Raw genomic sequence first — 24,025 nt, forward strand, 5'->3', positions numbered from 1 at the left:
TGGCTCCAGGAACACTCTTCTGAGTTTAAACACTGCCCCTGCCCACCAAACTCTCCAGACATGAATATTATTGAGCGTGTCTGGGATGCCTTGAAATGTGCTGTTCAGAAGAGATCTCCAACCCCTCGTACACTTACAGATTTACGGACAGAACTGCAGAATTCATAGTGTCAGTTTCCTCCAGCATTACTGAAACATTAGTCGAGTCCATGCCACGTCGTACTGCGGCACTTCTGTGTGTTTGTGGGGATCCTACAAGATATTAGGCAGAGCTACCAGGTTCTTTGACTCTTCGGTGTAGTATGCACAAATTGGATAACAGATACATCACTCACTCAGTGAGCACGAGAAAGACTAACCATTTCAAGATAGCTTATATTTCGTTGTGGCAACGGCCTTACCGCAGTGGATACACCGGTTCCCGTCAGATCACCGAAGTTAAGCGCTGTCGGGCGTGTCCGGCACTTGGTAGGATGACCATCCAGGCTGCCATGCACCGTTGCCATTTTTCGGGGTGCACTCAGCCTCGTGATGCCAACTGAGAAGCTACTCGACCGAATAGTAGCGGCTCCGGTCAAAGAAAACCATCTTGACGACCGGGAGAGCTGTGTGCTGACCCCACGCCCCTCCTAGCCGCATCCTCAGCTGTGGATGACACGGCGGTCGGGTGGTCCCGATGGGCCACTTGTGGCCTGATGACGGAGTGCTATATTTCGTTAATGACTATAGCCAAATATGTATATTATTTTTCAGCTTCCGTTGTCAACAGACTTTCACTATAATAGCAAAATGAAAGTGGCAAACCACAGAACTCTGAAATGTACATTGGACTGTTCGTTACTGGCACTGTTTTCTTTATTCTGTAATTATTCATCCCATAGCCGAGATGTTTTGATTTAGGTATTTACTCTGAGCCAGAGAAAATAAATACAATTATAAATACAATTAAGAGAATGATAAATGAAAACACATTTTGTAGAAAGTCACTTGTACGCTACAGGAGCAGACAAAATGGTATTGTTATTGTCAGAAACTACACTTCGATGTTGTTAGAACTTCGCATACTACTGCACGGAATTTTTTCATCACTGCCTTCATATCGGTCGAATGACACCTGTGAATTATCACTGATCCGAGAGAGAAGTATATGTTTCATGCTGGAACCTGTCCTTTATTAAAATCGACAGAAATAACAACAGAAGATTAATGTGCCTCTAAGAGTAAGTAATCAGCAAAATATTATCGATCATGGTTCTCAATTTTATGTACTGTAATTTTGAGAGGATCTTGTATATCATGTAGAGAGTTTACGTACCTAAAACTGTATGTTTGTGGTACATTAGATACAAGCGAAAAGCAATTTTTTTAAATATTTTGATATGCATTTGTTCATAGGGTATATATTTTGGTTTCTCTTTGAAGGCGCTGTACGTATAAATTTCTTCTAAATCGTCTGTTAATATGCCCCTTTTCGCCTTAAGCAACACTTTCCCAGTGCTGCTGGTGTAACACAGCACAACGCGAACCTTAAGAAAGTTTTGCATAATATTTACCTAACATCATGTTTTTGTTAATACATTGCATTACATCTTTGTATGTGCCTCAGAAAGCCACAAATATCGCATAATGTAAATGAAGTAAATACAGTTAGGCGTACGATTAAAAGAGAATGCGACGTTATTTACTGAATCTGTGTTATATGTGGGTCCATATTACAATAGTTTAATTTAAATAGTACTGGAAACTGTTTGGCATATACATTGTATTTCCTACAAACAATAAGGTGAAATGAAAGGTAATGCAAGCTCGTGAAGTTATTATGTCATATGTTAAGTTAATCGTTCACACAGTATCTAAGTTCCCTTCAGTAGTAATATTATAGATTTATTTTTGTCATCTGCACATTATCTGATTAATCAGTACACACTGGTCATTGTTTCACATTTACAATAACTGACACTATAAATGACGGAGTTAAATATGGTCATCACTTGACTTGCTTTTCTTTTAATAATATCATGAGCACTTTGAGATCTCTTCCTGGAAAAATACCTGTTCTAGGCAATTTAATCAATGTCATATCACGTTGCATTTCTGAAAGTAATGAGTCATTCTCTACCTTGAAAGTGCCACCATCCACACACGTACACGTACATATACAAATACACTCACGCGCAAGCTCCAATAAATTATAAATTTTTGTCACAAGAGAATTTTATATGAAGCTCTAACCTTTAGTTAGAGTAATAAACGCAGGCAGCATCCATTTGTGGAATATACGATGACATATTGTTATTGAAATTTTGCTCGGGAATATCTATTTTGCAATGGAGTGAAATCAAATTGTTTCATTATTGCCCATCTCTTTTACGCGCGCTTTCCACACACGCCACTTGCGTTTATAATTATGTTCCATGATTCAAATTTCCTCACTGATTTGAGGCTTTTGTGATGTATTTAAAACATGCAAAACTGTGTTATTAGGTGTGGTCCGTATTGGAGAGTTATCTGCTAATCATGGCGAGGTATACCGCCATCACGTGGTGAAAACTCGTGTGGGCAGTAAGTTCTAACAGTGTTACAGCAGGCGAGAAGTGTAGTAACAGGGGGTGTTTCACATTCCTAAGTGTAGATTGAATTCCTGGTAATTTCGTAAGACAGAGACAAATTCGGGTAACTAGAATACTGTACAGCTCTATGTACAATAACAATAAAATAGCACGTTCTATATCTCCGTTGCAAGTAGTGTTAAACAGTAAAATAGCACATTCTACATCTCCGTTCTAAATACTGTTATCTTTAAAGTACGACGAAGGCCACAAGTAGATAATTACAGTTAGTCGCTCCGTGGCTTGGTATTGGGTAGGGGGGGGGGGAGAGGGGGAGGGGTGTGTTTGTTCAGGTCCAAGTCAGGAAGACATCTTTTCCACTATTTGTTGATCTCCGATTAACGTATAATTGGAAGGCTGACCAAAACGCACTTTTATATTGCAGTTCGCCCCACTGCCGAGAGGGCTGAAGTTTGGTACGCCTACCTTCTTTTCGGTCGTCGTAAAATAGGCATGCAGCGCGCTCTCTTAGTTACATGAACAACATGTGAATAGCTAGTACTTTAATTAGGAAATGATTTGGTACCGTGGGGCAATTAGAAGAGACTTACTTTTAAAAAGAAAATGAATTTACCTGTGCTCACGGTGTTTCCGTAAAACTATATCTAACCATAGAAACAGTTCTTCAGATGTTGTTATACCCAACACCAAACTAGAGTGAGCCAAAACAACCTAAATAATATGGGCATGTGCCTTTCCAGACGATTTTATCTTAAAACTATAGAATCAGACGTAAGTTTTCTGTATTTGTTATTTACAACACGCCAAATCCCACAAAAATTTGAGCACATACAAGGAAACGATAGTAATCGTGATCTTGGGACGATCAGCGGCGGGGGATGGCGACTCACTTGACATGTGTGGCAGGTTATTGCACTGCTTAACCACTTTAAACATAAATTACTGGCGCTGAATCAACAGCTGCATTTCTTCTACAGCAGTGGAACTGCCCTTGGCTTAATGCAGAACGACAAAAGAACACGATAATTGCGGTGTTTCTTTGGGGTGTCGTCGCAACTCCCACGCACTCTCTTAGCACAGGCTTTGAAGGGTGTTGATGAGTCACTCTTCTGAATAAATCTTTGTCCACAGAATGTCTCTGTAACTTAACGATGTTCGTTCAGGCACTTTACGAATCCCCGGCTCCTGAAATCTTATTAGAGAACACAAAAAATACAATAATTTGAGACAATATGTGACTTTTTCCCTAGGTCAAGTAAAGGAACAGTACCATTCTTGTAGTCCTCACCTAAAAAACAGCGGAATTTGCGGCGCGCCAACGTTCCAGAAGCTTGAAGACCAGCAACCTATGCCTCTCCAGAGCGAATTACCACATATGTGGCCACGTTGGCTCCTAATGCTTAGGTCTCTATGTACCTTTAAGTGCATAAGTCGAGCTAACAGTAGCTCGTAGAAGCCAGTAGGTACGAAAACGTATCCACTAAAAATGTACTACAGCATCGTCGCAGAACTTCTTAATTTATGTAGCTAACCAGATTATTACACAACAAGTACTCTTAGAGCAACTCGTCAAAATGAAAAGTGGACTCCAACTAGGGACCACATCAGAAACTGTACCGAGCGAGGTGCCGCAGTGGTTAGACACTGGACTCGCATTCGGGAGGACGACGGTTCAATCCCGCGTCCGGCCATCCTGATTTAGGTTTTCCGTGATTTCCCAAAATCACTCCAGGCAAATGCCGGGATGGTTCCTCTGAAAGGGCACGGCCGACTTCCTTCCCCATCCATCCCTAATCCGATGAGACCGATGACCACGCTGTCTGGTCTCCTTCCCCAAACAACCAACCAACCAGAAACTGTATTATACACTCCTGGAAATTGAAATAAGAACACCGTGAATTCATTGTCCCAGGATGGGGAAACCTTATTGACACATTCCTGGGGTCAGATACATCACATGATCACACTGACAGAACCACAGGCTCATAGACACAGGCAACAGAGCATGCACAATGTCGGCACTAGTACAGTGTATATCCACCTTTCGCAGCAATGCAGGCTGCTGTTCTCCCATGGAGACGATCGTAGAGATGCTGGATGTAGTCCTGTGGAACGGCTTGCCATGCCATTTCCACCTGGCGCCTCAGTTGGACCAGCGTTCATGCTGGACGTGCAGACCGCGTGAGACGACGCTTCATCCAGTCCCAAACATGCTCAATGGGGGACAGATCCGGAGATCTTGCTGGCTAGGGTAGTTGACTTACACCTTCTAGAGCACGTTGGGTGGTAAGGGATACATGCGGACGTGCATTATCCTGTTGGAACAGCAAGTTCCCTTACCGGTCTAGGAATGGTAGAACGATGGGTTCGATGACGGTTTGTATGTACCGTGCACTATTCAGTGACTCCTTGACGATCACCAGAGGTGTACGGCCAGTGTAGGAGATCGCTCCCCACACCACGATGCCGGGTGTTGGCCCTGTGTGCCTCGGTCGTATGCAGTCCTGATTGTGGCGCTCACCTGCACGGCGCCAAACACGCATACGACCATCCTTGGCACCAAAGCAGAAGCGGCTCTCATCGCTGAAGACGACACGTCTCCATTCGTCCCTCCATTCACTCCTGTCGCGACACCACTGGAGGCGGGCTGCACGATGTTGGGGCGTGAGCGGAAGACGGCCTAAAGGTGTTCGGGACCGTAGCCCAGCTTCATGGAGACGGTTGCGAATGGTCCTCGCCGATACCCCAGGAGCAACAGTGTCCCTAATTTGCTGGGAAGTGGCGGTGCGGTCCCCTACGGCACTGCGTAGGATCCTACGGTCTTGGCGTGCATCCGTGCTTCGCTGCGGTCCGGTCCCAGGTCGACAGGCATGTGCACCTTCCGCCGACCACTGGCGACAAAATCGATGTACTGTGGAGACCTCACGCCCCAATTCGGCGGTACGTCCACCCGGCCTCCCGCATGCCCACTATACGCCCTCGCTCAAAGTCTGTCAACTGCGCATACGGTTCACGTCCACGCTGTCGCGGCATGCTACCAGTGTTAAAGACTGCGATGGAGCTCCGTATGCCACGGCAAACTGGCTGACACTGACGGCGGCGGTGCACAAATGCTGCGCAGCTAGCGCCATTCGACGGCCAACACCGCGGTGCCTGGTGTGTCCGCTGTGCCGTGCGTGTGATCATTGCTTGTACATCCCTCTCGCAGTGTCCGGAGCAAGTATGGTGGGTCTGACACACCGGTGTCAATGTGTTCTTTTTTCCATTTCCAGGAGTGTAGTTTGGCATTTGATTTATTACTCTTCTTACTTATTATTTCGTCACCTAGTACCTACCACGATAGTAATACAATTTCGAAAGGTTACCACTTAAAAAAGGTGGCGTTACGCCTACTATACAGTAAATTATCATTCTCATGTAGAAAACCACAACTGAATTGGCCCTGTGCCGAGTGGTCCGGCCCTCTGACGATTTTTAAATCCAGCCACCTATCGTGGTGACGCTCTATGTCAAGCTGATGGTCTTTTGCAGCTGTCTGAGTGAGCTGGGTCGTGCATCGGCCAAAGACGGAGTCGTTTCTCTTGTGACAGCGAGCAGTCCAGTGTGGAACGAGCCAGCATTATGGATCGTATCTAGCGGCTGTGTAACAGTTCTCCTCGTAGTGAAGCAGAGGCGTGCAGTACCTGATGAAGAGGGTGTTGTGACAAGTATTCGATCGTGCTGTTATAAAGTAAAAGCCCTTTGAATATTTCCTTAGTGTCTTCCCTGTTTGGTTACTAATTGGCGAACTGTCTGAGAATCTGTTAGGGTTGCTGCCTACATTTGTGTGTGTTTCGTATTGTAGTGCCTGACGTGCTGACGTCTTCTTAGTATTTTAGTGTTCGTTCCTACTCTGTTACGTATCATGCATTAGGAGATTCTTGTAGGCTCCTCTGCGAGTGTTTCCGTAATCTCGTTCAGATGTGGACTGGGACAGAGACGTTTGTTTCGTATGCGAACCGCATGTCGAATTACAGGGTCAGCAATGTGTGTCTGCTGGACGTTGTATACGAGTCAACGTGTAACTTTCCGGTTGTTTAGGAATCACGTCTGTTGTTGGATCGCTTTGCTAGGTTTCCACTCTGACAGTGAATTAGCGGCCAGTGGGAGACGCTGGAGTTTTCGTCTTCCATTGTTATTTGCCGATGTTTGGTACGGTCAGCTGCACTCAAAAATTCGTTTAGTCGAGCAATGTTAGTGCAATAGATCACTGCTTTCTGTAGCAGTGATTGAGCATTGGTTTAGCTCGTTAAGTGGTGTGCAATGAAAACCGCACTGTGTTAGCAGTCATGCTGGAAGTGAGAGAGAGTGTATTTTTAATCGTTTTCTCGGCTGTCACAGGACGTGCTAACTTACGTACAGTTGCCTAGCGAGCGCCGTGTCCGAGAGAGAGAGAGATAAATCCTGCTGATTGCATGGCGTGGAGGTGTGTAGCTAGTTGATTGTTCACTTCCAGCGTGTTTTCAACAGTGGAAGTGCGTTCGTTGTCCAGTTTGGATATTGTCCAAAACGACGATTCTGAATTGTCACACCAAAATAATTCAGCGTGACGAGGTTTTTCTTGTTTTAGATGCGGGATTTTTAGAATAAAATCAGGTGGTGCGATGTGGCCATCAACTACGTACCCTCTGAGTCAAATTGCGAATTTTGAACGTAACATAAACATTTATAAACGAAAGACTGAAATAAAATTAAATCTGCATGTACTATTTTAAGGACTTTAAATAATGAATACGATAGCAGAAGTATCTTTAAGAATCCCATTTATTACTGTAAAACACTTATTGGTGTCGATGGTCCAGCAACTAAATAAAATATAAGTTGAATAACAGGGAAACAATTGATTCCTACTTCACGAAATCAGTTAGAACAACGGCGTAGCACGCGAGGTATTCACTTTTAAACGGATATAATGTCTTCACTGCAGAACCCACGGAAATCTCACAAATGCACAAGTCGTCACTACGAAATGTCCCCTTAGAAAAATTAATGAATTAATGTGCTGATAAACCTCTTACATTATTTGATTTTCAAACAGCTGAGCGGAACTGAACGTACTCAGACATTTCGCTCTTTACCTATTCTGATAAACACTAAACTGACACACAATATTTTTAGCGCAACGCAATCTGACTTTCAATAATCCCTACAAATGAATGGCCCTGACTAAGATTAACCTATACCTTTCACAAATCACTTACTTCACAAAAATCTTCCTTACTCTTGCTACTGCAATACAGCGAGCGCCACTACTGCCAGCCAAACAAAAGATTCAAACTACTGGAGGCACTAACTACTGATAGGCATAGTTAGCAAAATGAAAGATTTTGATAGAAACAATGTTATTACCTTAATAGTGTTCAAAAGTCATAACATATATAGCAGTTCATGACATCCAGTCTTACAAATTTGCTGTCTCTGATAGACACACGTCCAGATCATCCGATCTTAAAACTCCGCCATTTCTCTCCCCACATCCACCAGTGCTGGCGGCACACCTCCAACTGCGCAACGCAACGCGCTGTTAACAGCCAACTGCCCAACACTACAATAGCGTATACTCCAACAATGCAAACCCACCACAGCCTTCAAACAGTACAGTCAATGATTTTCATATAGAGCGCTACGTGGCGTTACCAACAAACAAACCTAAACAGCCTACTTACATAGCCCACATGATCCCCACAAAAAATTTTACAAATTGTTTTGGGTAGTGGCCAATACAGATTTGAAAAAAAAAATATAATTACAATAACAAAGAATAGGTAGAGTGAAATGTCTGAGTACGTTCAGTTCTGCTCAGCTGTTTGAAAATCAAATAATGTAAGAGGTGTCTCAGCACAGCAATTCATTAATTTTTCTAAGGGGACGTCACGCTCAAAACTGCTTCACTCTCCAAGTCTTTCCTGCCTCCGTACGTCGCGCCTTCACGTCCAGCACTCCCCGTGTCCTGCGCAACTGCCCCTCACGACGCACTGTTGAGAACTGCCCCGTGTCCTCTCCAGAAATGATGCTCCTCCCCCACCTCCATACCTCTCTTCACACGTCCTTTTGGAAACGATCGCTGTGATTGGGTAGAGCGTTCCTGCCACGTCTTCAAGCCAACGCACACTCACAGACATAATGGAAGACATTCGAAATAATGGATTTACATTTAAATAACTAGAAATTAAAATAATATGCCATTGGCCGGACCATAAACACCGTTTAACAGACGTTATTAAATACATAAACAAATTAAATAATCATATATCAAAGGAATAGAACACAAGTAAGCCAGTTGCCTAATTTCTCTGTGCTTTCTAAAACACAGTAAATAATTGACAAGTTTCTTTATGAATACTATATATATCGCATATAAACAAAGATATAGATGAATAAATATATTTGTAAGCATGGTGCTACCTTTTTTTGTGTAACTGTGGAGTACTTATGGCTGATGTAGACGATAGTAATCGGCCACTTTGACCTCGAATAACTCATGTTCTATTCAAGTTAGATACCTGTAATTTGTATCAATGTAGGTTTTTAGCTTTCTAAGGACATGTCGATCGACAAAATCGGATGAACCGTTTAGATTTTCGGAATTCGTTGCTGGGTGTAACTTGTATAATTTACAGTCAGATACTAAACTTTAAGCTAATAAAGATATTGAAAATCTGATTACACCTTCAGAATCGTCGTGCAAGTAATGGTAATGCACATGTTTCTTTTCAAGGAATCATGATACATCTGGCTACTATTAATTTCTGTACGAACTGTGAAATGTCTGCTATGAAGGTTTCATGAAGTTAGCCATCTTTGGCACTCCCTGCACGTCTCCTTCATCGACACAGCGTCGCCATGGATATGCCAGCCACGTGGTCCCTGGACCATCTGCTGGGGCTACCCTTTATGTCCGGCACCACGCGGTCCGCCTGCCAAGCGGTCCACGCGGCCACGCCAACTCGGAACTTGGAATGTTTTCAGGTCGCCACAACTCGCCCATTACCCCATATAGTAATGAACTAGCTTTGGGAGTTGATTATTAAGGGCGCTGCCCTATGCTTAGTCTACAATGCCAGTAGTCAGACTGGTGGTGGTTTAGTGATAATGTTATGTAAATTGAAGGTGGAGAGGGAGAAAAGAAAGGAAGCGGAAGGAACTCATGATGGCCAGATAAGTCGTGACTTTATGCAGAGTTGGCGGAGCTGAGTGGAAATGTGTGCTGGACGAGGATTGGAGCCCGGAATTGCCGGATACTAGTCAGTCGAGTTAGCCACTGCGCCACCGGGACGGTGTTTATCACACCTGTGCACACTGTCTCCGTACACATTACCGTCGAGAGCCGCCTATTCACAGTCTCCATCCATGTCTACCATGCTCACTTCTTTGCGATTCCCACAGGAGATCGAACGTTATTGTGCATTCGCACTGAAGGTTATGGATTCATAGCCCATCGAGACGACTCAGTTATATGAATGTGCGGCGTCTGTTCTTTCGAACATATGTGACTGTTTCGTGATCAGTGTGATTTCCTAGTTGTTATTGTTGTTGTTGCTGTGGTCTTCAGTCCTGAGACTGGTTTGATGCAGCTCACCATGCTACTCTATCTTGTGCTAGATTCTTCATCTCCCAGTACTTACTGCAACCTACATCCTTCTGAATCTGCTTAGTATATTCATCTCTTGGTCTCCCCTACGATTTTTACCCTCCATGCTGCCCTCCTGTACTAAATTGGTGATCCCCTGATGCCTCAGAACATGTCCTATCAACCGGTCCCTTCTATTTGTCAAGTTGTGCCACAAACTTCTCTTCTCCTCAATTCTATTCAGTACTTCCACATTAGTTATGTGATCTTCCCATCTAATCTTCAGCATTCTTCTGTAGCACCACATTTTGAAAGCTTCTATTCTCTTCTTGTCCAGACTATTTATCGTCCATGTTTCACTTCCATAATTGGCTACACTCTATACAAATACTTTCAGAAACGACTTCCTGACACTTAAATCTATACTCGTTATTAACAAATTTCTCATCTTAAGAAACACTTTCCTTGCCATTCCCAGTCTGCAGTTTATATCATCTCTACTTCGGCCATCATCTGTTATTTTGCTCCCCAAATAGCAAAACTCCTTTACTACTTTAAGTGTCTCATTTCCTAATCTAATTCCCTCAGCATCACCCGACTTAGTTCGACTACTTTCCATTATCCTCGTTTTGCTCTTGTTGATGTTCATCTTATATCCTCTTTTCAAGTCACAGTCCGTTCCGTTCAACAGCTCTTCCAAGTCCTTTGCTGTCTCTGACAGAACTACAATGTTATCGGCGAACCTCAAAGTTTTTATTTATTCTCCATGGATTATAATATCTACTCCGAATTTTTCTTTTATTTTCTTTACTGCTTGCTCAATATACAGATTGATTAACATCGGGGATAGGCTACAACCCTGCCTCACTCCCTTCACAACCACTGCTTCCCTTTCGTGCCTCTGGACTCTTATAACTGCCATCTGGTTTCCTAGTGGTCGTTCTAATTCATGAGGCAGGGAACTACGAAGTCGTGATGAAATGATGACTCGGTGCCTTGGTCAAGATTAACTTTTGGAGCAGGCTTTTATTGCATGATTTGAATTTGCTCAGTCAGTGGTGTTACTTTTTGCGGGACCACTTTCGTTATATATACGTCCGCTCCGGCGCGCCCGCTTCCTACTGCTCAGCACGCTCAGCGCTTGAGGTGTGTGTGCTCTTGTTGCTCCTGATGTCGCGTTGGCCGACATGGGTGACGCTTCTCACCAGGGCTCCTGGTTGAGAAGTACACTCTCAGAAAAAAGTAGTACACGATGTCAATTTTTATCCGATGAGGGCATTTGGCACTTGGAGGAAATATGGTTTCAGTGCCGTCCACCAATAGACAGCGTAGCGGCATAGCTACCACGGTCTCATATGTGTATACCCTTTAATAGAGAAGGCTCGCAGCCAGAAGGATCAGAGTGGCGAAGCAAGCAAGCAACCATGCCACAGAGAAGCATTCGTGCTTCCTACAGCCAATTCACTGAGTTTCAAAGGTGTCTAGTTATACGAGGCTAAGTCAATTATTATCCGCAAATTAGTTATAAAATTTTATTTTAATAAAATAGGTAACTTACAAGAACATCATTTTTCGACGTAGTCTCCTTGCGTTTCAGCGCACTTGGTCAATCGTTGTACAAGCTTCCTGATGCCCTCATAAAAGATGGTTCTCGGTTGAGCTGCGAGCCAGCAATGCACCGCTTTTTTCACTGCTTCGTACGAGGCACATCGACGGCCCCTTAATGCCTGTTTGAGTGGATCAAACAGGTGTTAGTCACAAGGAGCATGATCGGGACTATAGGGAGTGTGATCCAGTACTTCAAATTTGAATTTCTGGACCGTTTCACCAGTGTAGGCAGCTGTATGCGATCTGGCGTGGTCGTGCAACAACAAAACACCTTTTGACAGCAATCCTCGCCGTTTGTTTCGAATTGCAGGATTTAGCCTGCCATTAAGCATCTCACTGTAACGTCCCCTGATTATTGTTGAACCCCTTTCCCCATTATCCTCCAGTACTGGATCTTATGCGTCCCAAAAAACAGTGAGCATCAGTTTTCCAGCGGAAGTTTGGGTCTTGAAATTTCTTGCACGGCGAACTTCGATGTTTCCATTCCATTCTCTGCCGTTTACCCTCTGGCTCGTAATGATGGAGCCACGTTTCCTCAACAGTAATGATCCTGTCTAAGAAGTTGTCCCCTTCGTTACCATAGGGATCAATTTTTTTTTTGGCAGATGTCGAAGCGCGTTTGTTTATGCAACTTTTTCAGTTGTTTTGGGACCCATCTTGCACAAACTTTATGGAACCCAAATCTGTTGTGGATGATTTCATAGGCAAAACTGTGACTAATTTTGCCACTTTGTCAATAGTTAATCGTCTGCCCAAGAGAATCGTTTCTAGTGAACAGTCAATAGTTTCTTCATTTGAGGCGGTAAACGGTCGTCTGTCTCCTGCATCGTGCGTAACACTTGTGCAACCATTTCGAAATTATTCGATCCATTGGTAGACACTCCGTTGTGACAAAATACTGTTCCCTTTACTGTACCGAAAGTCTTCAATTTCGGCTCCTGATACGCCTACCTACCACTGAACGTTGCTCTTCTTTGGTGAAAATAGACAACGGAGCAGCCATGATTAACAGCACGGCAGCGATAACGAAACTAACCCAGCAGCTTGAAAATTGCAAGGATGTAACAAGAAATAAACAACGCATGCGTCATCAACGTAAAGTGACAGTACTTCCAAAATAAATAAAAATATAACGAAAATGCGGATAATAATTGACTTACCCTCTTAGTCTACTGAGTAGCGGGATAGTCTTTCCATATATTTACACACAAGCAGGACGTGCTGAGTCAGTTGTACGACAATACTGGTGTCGGGGGGCATGTGAACTTCTCACACTCGTAGACGAGATACTCGAAGTCCAAACAGCAAAGACCCTTCACGAGGCTCGTATTGTAAGGCCAGCAGTGGCAGATGAGAGGGTTTGTGAGCCCAGACGTGTCAACATGAACTGTTGCGAACCGGTTATTGGCATTGGGACTGCGGTCAGACGCACATCTGTCCTGTCTTCCACTCACACCAGACCATAGACGTGCAAGGCTCGAATCGTTGCCGTCAGAGGATCACTTTCAAGATGGAATGGCGCGCTGTGGTCTTCAGTGATGAAAACAGATCCTCTTTGCACGCAAATGATGGTCGTTTGCTCGTACGATGTAGACTTGGTGAGCGCTGTGCATTCATTCAGGCACACTGGCCCTACACCAAGTCTTATGGTCAGCTTACAGCACCAATTCACCTTTGTTGCACCTGGAGGGGACGCTAACCATCGCTCGGTAAGTGCAGAATGTTGTTAGACCCGTTTTTGCGGCGGCAAGGTTATGTGTTTACCCAAGAGCGTAATGCTCGCCCTCACATTGCCCATGAAACTCAACGTGCTCTGCCAGACGTGAAGAAAGTTTCCCGGCCAGCTCTATTACAGGACTCGCCTCCAAATGAGCACTATATGAACAGGTCAAGCAACTTACCCCAGGACAGTATTCGCCATCTTGGACAACTATTGGATATCAGAGTCAGCGTCTGCATTGCCGCTTATGGAGGCTGCACCACGTACTAATATGGGTTTTTCAGCCTGGGTCGAACAGCTTGTGCTACTGATATTTACATATAAACATTTCTTTTGCTCCATATGCACTGTTGCAACAATAAAATTTGAGTGAACTGAGAACTTAAAAGCGTGTTTGCGGCAGTCTGTCGTGTGTTCCAGACTGGCATCGGATAGCAAGATTTGACAAGGATTTTTTAGCCGAACTGAGAAAAATAAATAAAAAAGGAAACTGAGAAATATTTCAGTCGAACCATCCCCAGTCGCTAACATCCACTCCCCAACCACGCTGCCATGGTGCAGAACTATTTTCAGTGATTATGAGGATCACCACTAGCCTAGTGTTAAGTAGCAGGCAGTCTGTGCCTACTCGCCGTACTTCCATCATGCTGTAGGAAGAATGTTTGTGATCACTATTCCTGGATTTGGTCTTCGACACTGTATAAACAACTAGACCATTTATATCACGATTGCGGCACATTTCCGCATCCTGAATACGTTTTAAGAATGAAACCGGACGTAACGCAACAAATTTGTATTGACAGGACTGAGGTTGTTTTCATTAACCATTACAATTACCATTACTTTAACACACTGCACCCTCTCCATGCAAATTACAAACAACTCGAAAAAGATTCACCATGTGAAATTCAACTTGCTTTATACGTTTCGTTAGTTGGTTCCCTGGTTAAAGTGAACTACATTGATCCGGTGTTTGAACTACAGTTCTCCTGAATTCACGTACAGTCGTACCACTGCAACACATCGCTTGCTGCAGGCACTAATATTAATATCTGGTGCGTCATACGGCAGTGTAATAGAACCACTGCTGATACTGATTAACTAGCGGATTGTTTTAGTTGCAATCTCAGAATTTATGTAGATTATGTAGACATGAAGAGATTTACTACGCTAAAATTTCAGTAGCATCCAGTAATATCTGGACAAAATATTAGTACGATGCTAAGAATGGCAACTTGTTAACAATGTAAGATTTCCAAAGTTGAGCATTTGACGAAACGTAGCAGAGGGTGCCATCTGATTACAGAACTAATATCTGTAACTAGATTCTTTAATTTTATATAAATATTTGGTAGTAATAAAAAGTAGCATGAAGTGAAACGGGCAATAGCTTGTGTTCTGAGCAACCATTCATTAATAGGATCATGGGGAACAAAATACGTTATATTCAACACACTTTGACTCCTGCTCAATTGTATGTCAGTTCGGATTAACAAGTGACATTGAGCGCGCACCATTATGTGCTGTTACATGGGTCACTGGCTTATTCCTTAGGCAAGGAGAGTAACAGTTTCAAGAGACGTACACACTAAGAGAATCACGAAGTCTGCCACATTCAAATCATTTGATGTGTGTTTCTACGACATATTTGAATAAGAAAATAACTCACACATCCACCCAATAAAAAACTAGTCATTTCTTCTGGCAAAAAGAAAGGTAGGATATCAGAGCTGATTGTCCCGTCGACAACTAGGTCATAAGGAACGGAGTACAAGATGGGATCAAGGAATGGTGGGAAAGAAAATCGACCTTGAAGTAGCAAAGTAATCATCGCTGCATTCGCCTTAAGCGGTTTTGGAAAATTACGTAAATCCTATATCTGGATGACCAGACGGGGATGTGAGCCGTCTTGTTCCAGAATGTGAGCCCAGTGCATTGACCACTGAGTCATCTTGCACGGTGTTCGATCGCTCAGGAGTGCTGTAGACATCAACGACTCTCCATTCCTAACGTAAAATATGGCGGTGAAGTTGTATTTATGCACCATTATGAAATGTGGGATCAACTCAGTTACCTCAATTACAACCATAGAATGGAGCTATCGTGTTCATAAGTGCCCGTGACCGATCTGTGAATGAAGCTGACAGCATTTTTGGAGTATCAATGCAAAGTGTTAAATGTCGTGTCTACAGGGAATGGTACACTATTGATGATTTAGCACGGTGTAGAATCCTATAGGAACTAGAAAAAAGTGTCACGCCTTGCCAAACGCAACTAATCTAAAACCCGACAGGAATTCGTTGTCGGTGAGTGCAGGTCCCTCTTAATCAGTTTCCAAGCGAACACTAAAGTGAACTGCAAGCTATTGTCATTTGTATAAAGCTATTATTCACAGCCACATATCAAGCTGCACGTCTACAGAGAGCCACAAAGCAAACAACTGGAAAGTAGCTGACCAGAGGTGTGTAGTGTGACCAGATAAGTCGCAATTTGCCATCTATCTCAACGATGCTTTGTGAAGTGACAGCACAATCACCTACTCCCTCACATACATTTCCACAGTGATTTTAATCACGTTAGAATGTACGAAATTTTTATGATTAAAATTGTTCTGGGTGTTGTAGCGCGTCTCTGTACAAAATAATCTTAACTATAAAACTAACGTTTCGACCAATTACAACGGTCTTCTTCGTTGCAAGATTTCATTGGTTGTGGAACGGACTGGTCATGACGAAAGGGGAGAGGGTAGGAAACAAGCTATTCTTGGGCTAGCGTGTTGACAGTTATTGGTGACAGTCTCCTGTAGTTGTTGACGCTGTCACGCTGCACGCGGATTGGCCGCGCTATTGAAGGCGCGATGTCACGGGTTGCGTGGCCCATCCCGCCGGAGATCCGAGTCCTCCCTCGGGCATGGGTGTGTGTGTTCTTCGTAGCATAAGTTAGTTTAAATTACTTTAAGTCTAGGGGCCGATGACCTCAGCAGTTTGGTCCCTTAGGAATTCACACACTTTCAACATTTAGGCTGTCACTTTCTTGCCCGCTGAGGCTTCGCCGCCGCGACTGCTCACGGCCCATTGGACAGGGATAGTCGGTAGCTAGGACGTCGAAAGTTTGTAGCCGTCCTTTTTATTGATGTTGTGTGGCAGCTTATAGATTTCAGTCGCCTCTTGAACTATTCGTTCTAGCGTCTACGTCTCTTGGGACAGAACAAAGGCTTCCTGTAACACGATAGGCTGCGCGTAGTCACGGTGGTGATCCAACATCGCAGACTTATTATGCTGTATAGCATTCATGCTCCGATGCTCGAGTGCCATCTGGACTCCCTGTCTTCCCTATGTAGGTATCTCCTCACTCACATGTAATTCACACACTCCTGCTGTGTTTAGTTTGACTGCATCCTTGGGGGAATCTCTCGTGGTGTGAATCCTGTGGCTGCTGCGGACAATAGGGTTGAAACCTCGTCGGCGGAGGACGTTGCCTAGGTGTCCTTCGACGCCCTTCACGTATGGTAAGTACGCAAGAGGAAGCTCCTCTTTCTTGCCCTCTTCTCTTGTTTTATTTCCGTTGGCCTTGGTCACCGATCTTATAATGTTGACGTAATAATTATTGGCACGAAACATTGGTGTACTTCATTCAATTCTTCTCTTATGTTGTTAGTGTCACTCATCCGCTTCATAAGGACCTTCAGCATGTGCAGAACTGACTACTCCAGAGCTGGGCGACTGTGGCGTACTGACACCGATCGTCTGCAGCAAATAGAACCACCTTTCCTCCTGCAAAACCAGTGTTTATCTGAAGAAGGCCATAATAATAAGGTTGACAGATTGGTTTTACAATTTATCATTAAATTATGTTATACAAGGTCACGGTGCAACACCAGGAAGAATTTTAATCATCATGACACCGTCAGCGTACGTAGTTATGATATGCGGTTTTGTTTCCCAGTCAGCTTTAATTTTTGTTTTCGATCAATAACTGAGTATGTACGGCGCTCAAAAGTTTCTTCAGTAATTTCTTTTCATAACATTTTCTGGCAGTACATGGCACCTTTCTGGGCCTGCATTTTGGTTCTCTCGTCTCTGTTGTACGGTACGAGATGGAAAGTGTTCATACATCCCACAGGGTTCCAGCCGAACGTTGCCACCCAGACATGCGCCTAGGCATTGTGCAGCTGCTATCAGACGCTGCGTGGGCGGGCGCTAAAAGGCCAAGGAGACTGTGTGGTGTCTGTGTTCTGTTTGTACAGTGCCACACTGGCAGTCCAGCCCTTCCCAGAGAAGGAAGAGCAAACAGTACTGAGTGGCTGAGATACGGAATTAATTTAGCTTCGGTCGCGGTGATCAAGTGAGAAGACCACAACTACTACTTGTTTCGGGATTTGGCCCGCGATGGAGGAATACAAGTAACCGACTTTTCAGGGCACGGTAGTATCTTGGGTGAACTCGATCAGATACGCAACGGAACGTATGTTTTGTTGGAAAGGAATTTCCACACCGGTGCGGCATTGGAGCGGTGGTTCTAGAGGCGTTGCCTGTCTTAGATGGGAACGAATGTAATTGGCTCTTCCCTCATCGACACACGGGTGTGTAAAATTTAATTGCAAAGTTTCTGTATGGCAGTCGCGTCTCGTGTCTGCCAGCGATTGGTCGAGAGCTAAGCGAAGAGGCACTGCACCTAGAGAGTAGGAGGTTAGAGATGGTTACCATTTTGGAAGAGATCGGGCACAGTGCTCGAGTCTCGGTGCACCTTGGTGTGGAGACTGTCGCTACGGAGGCAGGCGGTGGGCCCCGGGCAGCCAGAGTAACGGCTGGGCAATGAGGACCAAAGGGTGCTCATCGGAAAGGGTACAAACACATTTCAGAATTAATAGTCTTGGGCAACATTAAACCTGGCAGTGAAGCCTGGACAAGTAGAGCTCACTTTTCGTCCTCTCGATTCTTAAACTGATGGAGCTGCGCTCCCCCAATGAAAAATTTTGCGAGAGCTTTGGCTGTGATGTTTGAAGCCACCGAACTAGTTCAGAACCGGCCTTCCCTCCACTTGTTACAAATAACGTCATCCATTAACTGCTTCTCTCCCTTCATATGTTCATGTGATTTGCTAGAGTAACTCTTTGAGATTCATTATACCATTTGATAGATTAAAATATAATGAATAAATGACGAACCACTCAGATTTTGAACTTCTCGCCGAAGTGCACACTAGCACAGGCCTGCATGTCCTGTAGGTCTACTTGTCGGGGTCCAGCGACCTGTAAAAGAAAATTACTAAGTATGTCATCCAAGCATAATCCTGGATTGGTTAGTCTGGAGTTCAACGATTAAAATTTGTTGCGCAGGTTTCTCTGTAGAACCAAAATTATAAATAATAATACATTGAAAATTCATGGACATTTAGACGGTTTGGCACTCAAAGCCGAATAAATAATGTCAGCTACGTCATTGATAAATTTCTGTACTTCCATCTTTATACAGACGGTTACTAGTCTTCGGCTGCAATATAGAGTGTCGAATCAAATCACCTTTCAGCCAAGTAAATGTCCAATTGTTATTTTATCTGAGCAACAAATTTTGGCGATATACACATATCAAGAAAAGTTTTGCATCACCCCTGTTTCCAGAACTCCTAAACGTAGTCGTTGACTGTGGATACTGTATCACAGACACAGTCCCATTGACTGTTCAGAGATGTCACTAAAACCGCCCAAAGATGTAAACAACCATGTATGACCAGCGCCTATTACACGGAGAGGGTCCGACAGCCGATCAGTTTCAGACATTCCACCACAAAGCAGGTACACGGCTCTTGCTGTATGTAGTTCAACCATGACTATACGGTCAACAACGCGGTTCGATCGCGTCCACATTGTAACTTTGTGCCAGGAAGGGCTTCCAACAAGGGAAGTGTTCAGGCGTCTTTGAGTGAGCCAAAGCTATGTTGTTCGGACATTGACGAGACACAGAGAGACAGAAACTGTCTAAGACAGACCTCGTTCAGGTCATCCAAGGGCTATTAATGCAGTGGATGACCCCTACCTAAGGATTATGTCTCGGAGGAACTCTGACAGCAACGCCACCATGTTAAATAATGCTTTTCGTGCAGCCACAGGACGTCGTGTTACGACTCAAACTGTGAGCAGTAGGCTTCCTGATGCGCAACTGTACTCCCGACGTCCATGGCGAGGTCCATCTTTGCTACCATGACAACATGCAGCGCGGTATAGATGCGTCCAACAACATGCCGAATGGACCGCTCAAGATTGATATCACGTTCTCTTCACCGATGATTGTCGCATATGTCTTCAACCAGACAATCATCAGAGACAAATTTGGAGGCCATCGTGTCAGACTGAACGTCTTATACAAAGTGCCCGGTGAGTGTAGCAGGGTGGAGGTTCCCTGCTGTTTTGAGGTGGCATTATGTGGGGTTCGACGTACGCCGCTGGTGGTCATGGAAGGTGCTATAACGGCTGTACGAATTCCATCCTCTGACCGATAGTGCAACCGAATAGACAGCATGTTGATGAGGCATTCGTCTTCATGGACGACATTTTGCTCTCCCATCATGTACATCTTGTGAATGAGTTGCTTCAGGATAATGACATCCATCGATTAGAGTGGCCATGAACCATAACGAAGATGGCGGGGATAGATTGAAAATGGCTGTTTACAGACGAAGTGACCCACCAACCACTCCGAGGGATCTACGCCGAATCGCCGTTGAGGACTGGGTCAATTTGGACCAACAATGCCTTGGTGAATACAGGTAGGCATCAATGCAGGAGGACGTGCTACTGGTATCAGAGGTACTGGTGTGTACAGCAATCTGGACGACCACCTCTGTAGGTCTCGCTGTGCGGTGGTACAACATACAATGTGGGCTTTCATGAGCAATGAGACGGGCGGAAATGTTGTTTATGTTGATCCATATTCCAATTTTCTGCACAGGTTCCGGAACTCTTGGAGCCGAGGTGATGTAAAACTTTTTGTCCAGTCAAATTAGGTGCCACCATTCAGTGACGTATCCACAGATTCTTTTCACAGCAATCCCTTCTTTCGTCATAGCTGACAAATGATGATCCAAGGGATCCTCGGATACCAGTCATTGAATGCTGGCCCCTATTTTGATTGGAAAAGAGGTTGAAATCTTCCTAAGCGTCTGCCAATGCCGTAACATATCACCAAAAGTGATTGCTGAGATAAAATTAGAACTGGAAATTGAGACGACTGAAAGGTGCTTTGATTTAACATTGTATTTTTAATAAAAACTTCTCGCTCAGCTACGTAAGGTTCATATTATAAAGCTAAGTGACCCAGTTTAGTAAAAGTATATACACACTCTAAGACAAAAGAACGACGCACCACGAAGGTGTATCCGAAAAGAGACGGGAAAAAAATTCAGCTTGTTGCCAAGTGCAAGGGACCTAGTAATCAATTAGTAGCTTCAGCTGGTTATTGAAGTCCTGAATAAAATTGTGGACGCTCTTCCTCCTCTTGTTGATCTCTTTATCAAGGCTGTGGACGCTAAGGCACAGTATTAGGGCAGTGTCTCTAGGAAAAAAAGAAAACCTCGCAACCAGGTCCAGAAAACGGTACGATGATCGACCGACAACCGTATCACCTTCAGTCATGCGTCGTCGGATGCGGTATGAAAGGGCAATGGGTTAGCGCACTGCACTCTCGGCCGACATTCAGACATTGGAGCCGTTGCTCAATCAGGTAGCTCTTCAATTTGTATCACTAGGCCGAGTGCACGCCTGTCCAGTTCTCCCACAAGGAAAAGTCCCTGACAGTGGCGGAAATAAAAACTTGGTCCCTGGTGTGAAGGTCTGTCACATTGACCACTCGGCTTCGGAGGTAGGAGATATCTCCAACGAGTGACAGATTTTCCGTTCATTGCAACGTGTTAGTTCCACACTAGGCTGAACGCATGGTAGTCTGTCTGCCACGAGTGAAGCCGACTGAAACGTTTTAGGTGAGTCGTGTGTCTCTATACTGATAATAAAACTGTAAAAACGTCGTGTCTTTCTATTTGTCTGATTGAAGACAAGAATGCTACTTCTGTTTTCGCACTTGGGCGTAGCTTGGAGCAACGTACATGCTTTATTTAATCAAAATCATCCAGGAACAAAGGGATGTTGTGATGTCAAGTTTCATGTAGCCCCATTGTGTTTGTCTGAACACGCTCATTAAATTACTACATGAGTTTTGGTGCAAATTTCACGTGTAACTAGAGTGTACCTTGAGTTTGCGGAAAAACTAGACGTCGTAATATAAAGTTTTACGTGAAATTGTCTGCTCAGCTCTATAGTTCGGAAGTTTACCTCTGTAAGACGCTAATTACGACGTAATACTATAAAGAAACAAGAGATGGGGCTGTCAGTTTCGTAGTACACGTAAGAACCAATACAGGGCATTGTTAGGTTTTTTTAACTGATCGACAGATGTATTTTCTGATATTTATATCAGTTACAGAATATAAACGCAGCAAAACTGTGTAACGGAACGAGGCTTAAAGTTACTTCTCTCCGACGTAACACGATAAAAGCGGAAATTTTTACTGAAAGTGGCGCACGCGAGCGAGTTTTATACCCGGAATCCCGCTTATTCCTAACAATTTACCATTTCGCTTTAAACAGCACAATTCCAGGTTATCTCATGTTACGCCATGACAATAAACAAACCACCAGACCAGATACTGCCTGTTGCTGGTGTGGACCTTAGTTGCATTTCGCACAGCCAACTCTACATTACTCTCTCCTATGTCAGCGAAGCAAACAAGTTGTCTTTCATCTCACCAATGATATTACGTCAAACTTTGTATACAAATAAGCTTGATAAGTCGAAAGTAAATTTCATCCGTATGTAGTTTATGGCGCAGGTGTGAATAAATACCTTGGCAATGCCTAACTTCACGTTTAGTTTTACAATACGAATCGGAGTACACGAAGACTTCTTTTAATCCATATACGAGGGCCGTTAAATCAGTAAAGCAACGGTATTTTTTTCTAAAAGCAGGTTGGTTTTAGTCAGGATTCCAATATAAAATAAATTACCATACTCTTTCGCGTGCAGAACCGTATTTTTCTCATAATCTCCGTTCGATGTGACGGCCTTATGTCGTAAAACTGGAAGGATTCATATGCCCACATGGTACAGCTCTAATGGTCTACGTCGGAGCCATTGTCTTGCTACATCAATAACGTCCCCATCATCGACGTACTACTTCCCGCGTAGTGCATTCTTCATTGGGCGGAAGAAATGGAAGCCGGAACTTTTTCTTCGGAGGCGGGTTGATGTGGCACCTCTCCATGGATTGCCATTTTGTTTCCCGTTCGAAGTGGTGAAAGAAGTTACACCGCTTGTGACTATCTCCGACAAAAAAATTTTTACCATCAGCCATGTAATGCGAGATCAATTTTCCACAGACGTTTCTTTGTTGTTATTTATATACTTGTGTTAGGCGGTGAGAAACCCCTCGGGCCCAACAACATTAGAGTGCCTCAACTGGTGGACCCGTGTGTCAGCACCACCAACAGAGACGTCCACTTGTGTAGCGAGGTGTTTTGTTGTGGTCCGTTGATCACTTCGAATGAGAGTGTCTGCACGTTCCAACACTGCAGGAGTCCCTGCTGTATGCGGACACCATGTAGACCAGAAATTGGACCGGTTTGTGCGACCTTGTTGCGATGATCACACACGCCTCGCCCAACGAATCACCGCGCTTTCGTTCACTGTCTGGTATTCGTAGACATTCTGCAAGTGCCTATGAATATCTGCGATGCTCTGACTTTCCGGCAAAATAATCTCTTTTACAACTCTGTGCTAGGAACGCAGCTCCGTCACAGACACCATTGTGAAGGCGACGTACAGCGCCGCCACCTATCGGAACTTCAAGAAACTATAGGGACTGAAGTAAGCATACTCCACGATGTCCCACAACCAACTCCACATTTTTCAACGCTCCCCGTAGTGTGCAACTTGGCGATTTTCTCTCTCTCTCTCTCTCTCTCTCTCTCTCTCTCTCTCTCTCCCTCTCTCCCTCTCTCTCTCTCTCCATCCCTCAGTCTAACTATCTTTGTTCCCTTTTCCTCACAAGCCGCACACATATCCACTTCCATTAAACTATCATACATGCATACAAAAATTATCATACCCACGAAACTGCCATAAAGAAATTTAGCTTCCTGTGCTCCCTGTCCAATGTTTACCAGATTTGAGCTTGGATTAAAACGAGTACGTAAACCACTTCCCCCGAGTAATCACTGAGGAGCACGCGGCCCAGGTCAGTGATGGCGGGCGTCCCTCCTGCTCTCCCCAGTCGTCGGCGCTCCCCGCCTGGCCGCGTCTCTCCCCCACTGCAGCCGCTGCTTCCGCCCCCGCAGGCCGCCGATCCGAACCGCATTATCTGCCCCCGGAGGCCGCACTCTGCACACTTAATTGAAAATAAATATTGACCGCCTGTCGCCTGCTGGCCTCCCCAGGCACAGACGAGCTCTTTGCACGGACCTCTCCCCTT

General features: G+C 44.4%; 1 pseudogene; it reads left to right on the forward strand.

Annotated features, from left to right (window-relative positions):
* The first annotated feature begins 387 nt into the window (after positions 1-387).
* LOC126337393 (5S ribosomal RNA) lies at positions 388-505 on the forward strand (annotated as a pseudogene).
* The last annotated feature ends 23,520 nt before the right edge of the window (positions 506-24,025 follow it).

Source organism: Schistocerca gregaria, chromosome 2 (genome assembly GCF_023897955.1).
Source record: "Schistocerca gregaria isolate iqSchGreg1 chromosome 2, iqSchGreg1.2, whole genome shotgun sequence".
NCBI classification, from domain to species: Eukaryota; Metazoa; Arthropoda; class Insecta; order Orthoptera; family Acrididae; genus Schistocerca; species Schistocerca gregaria.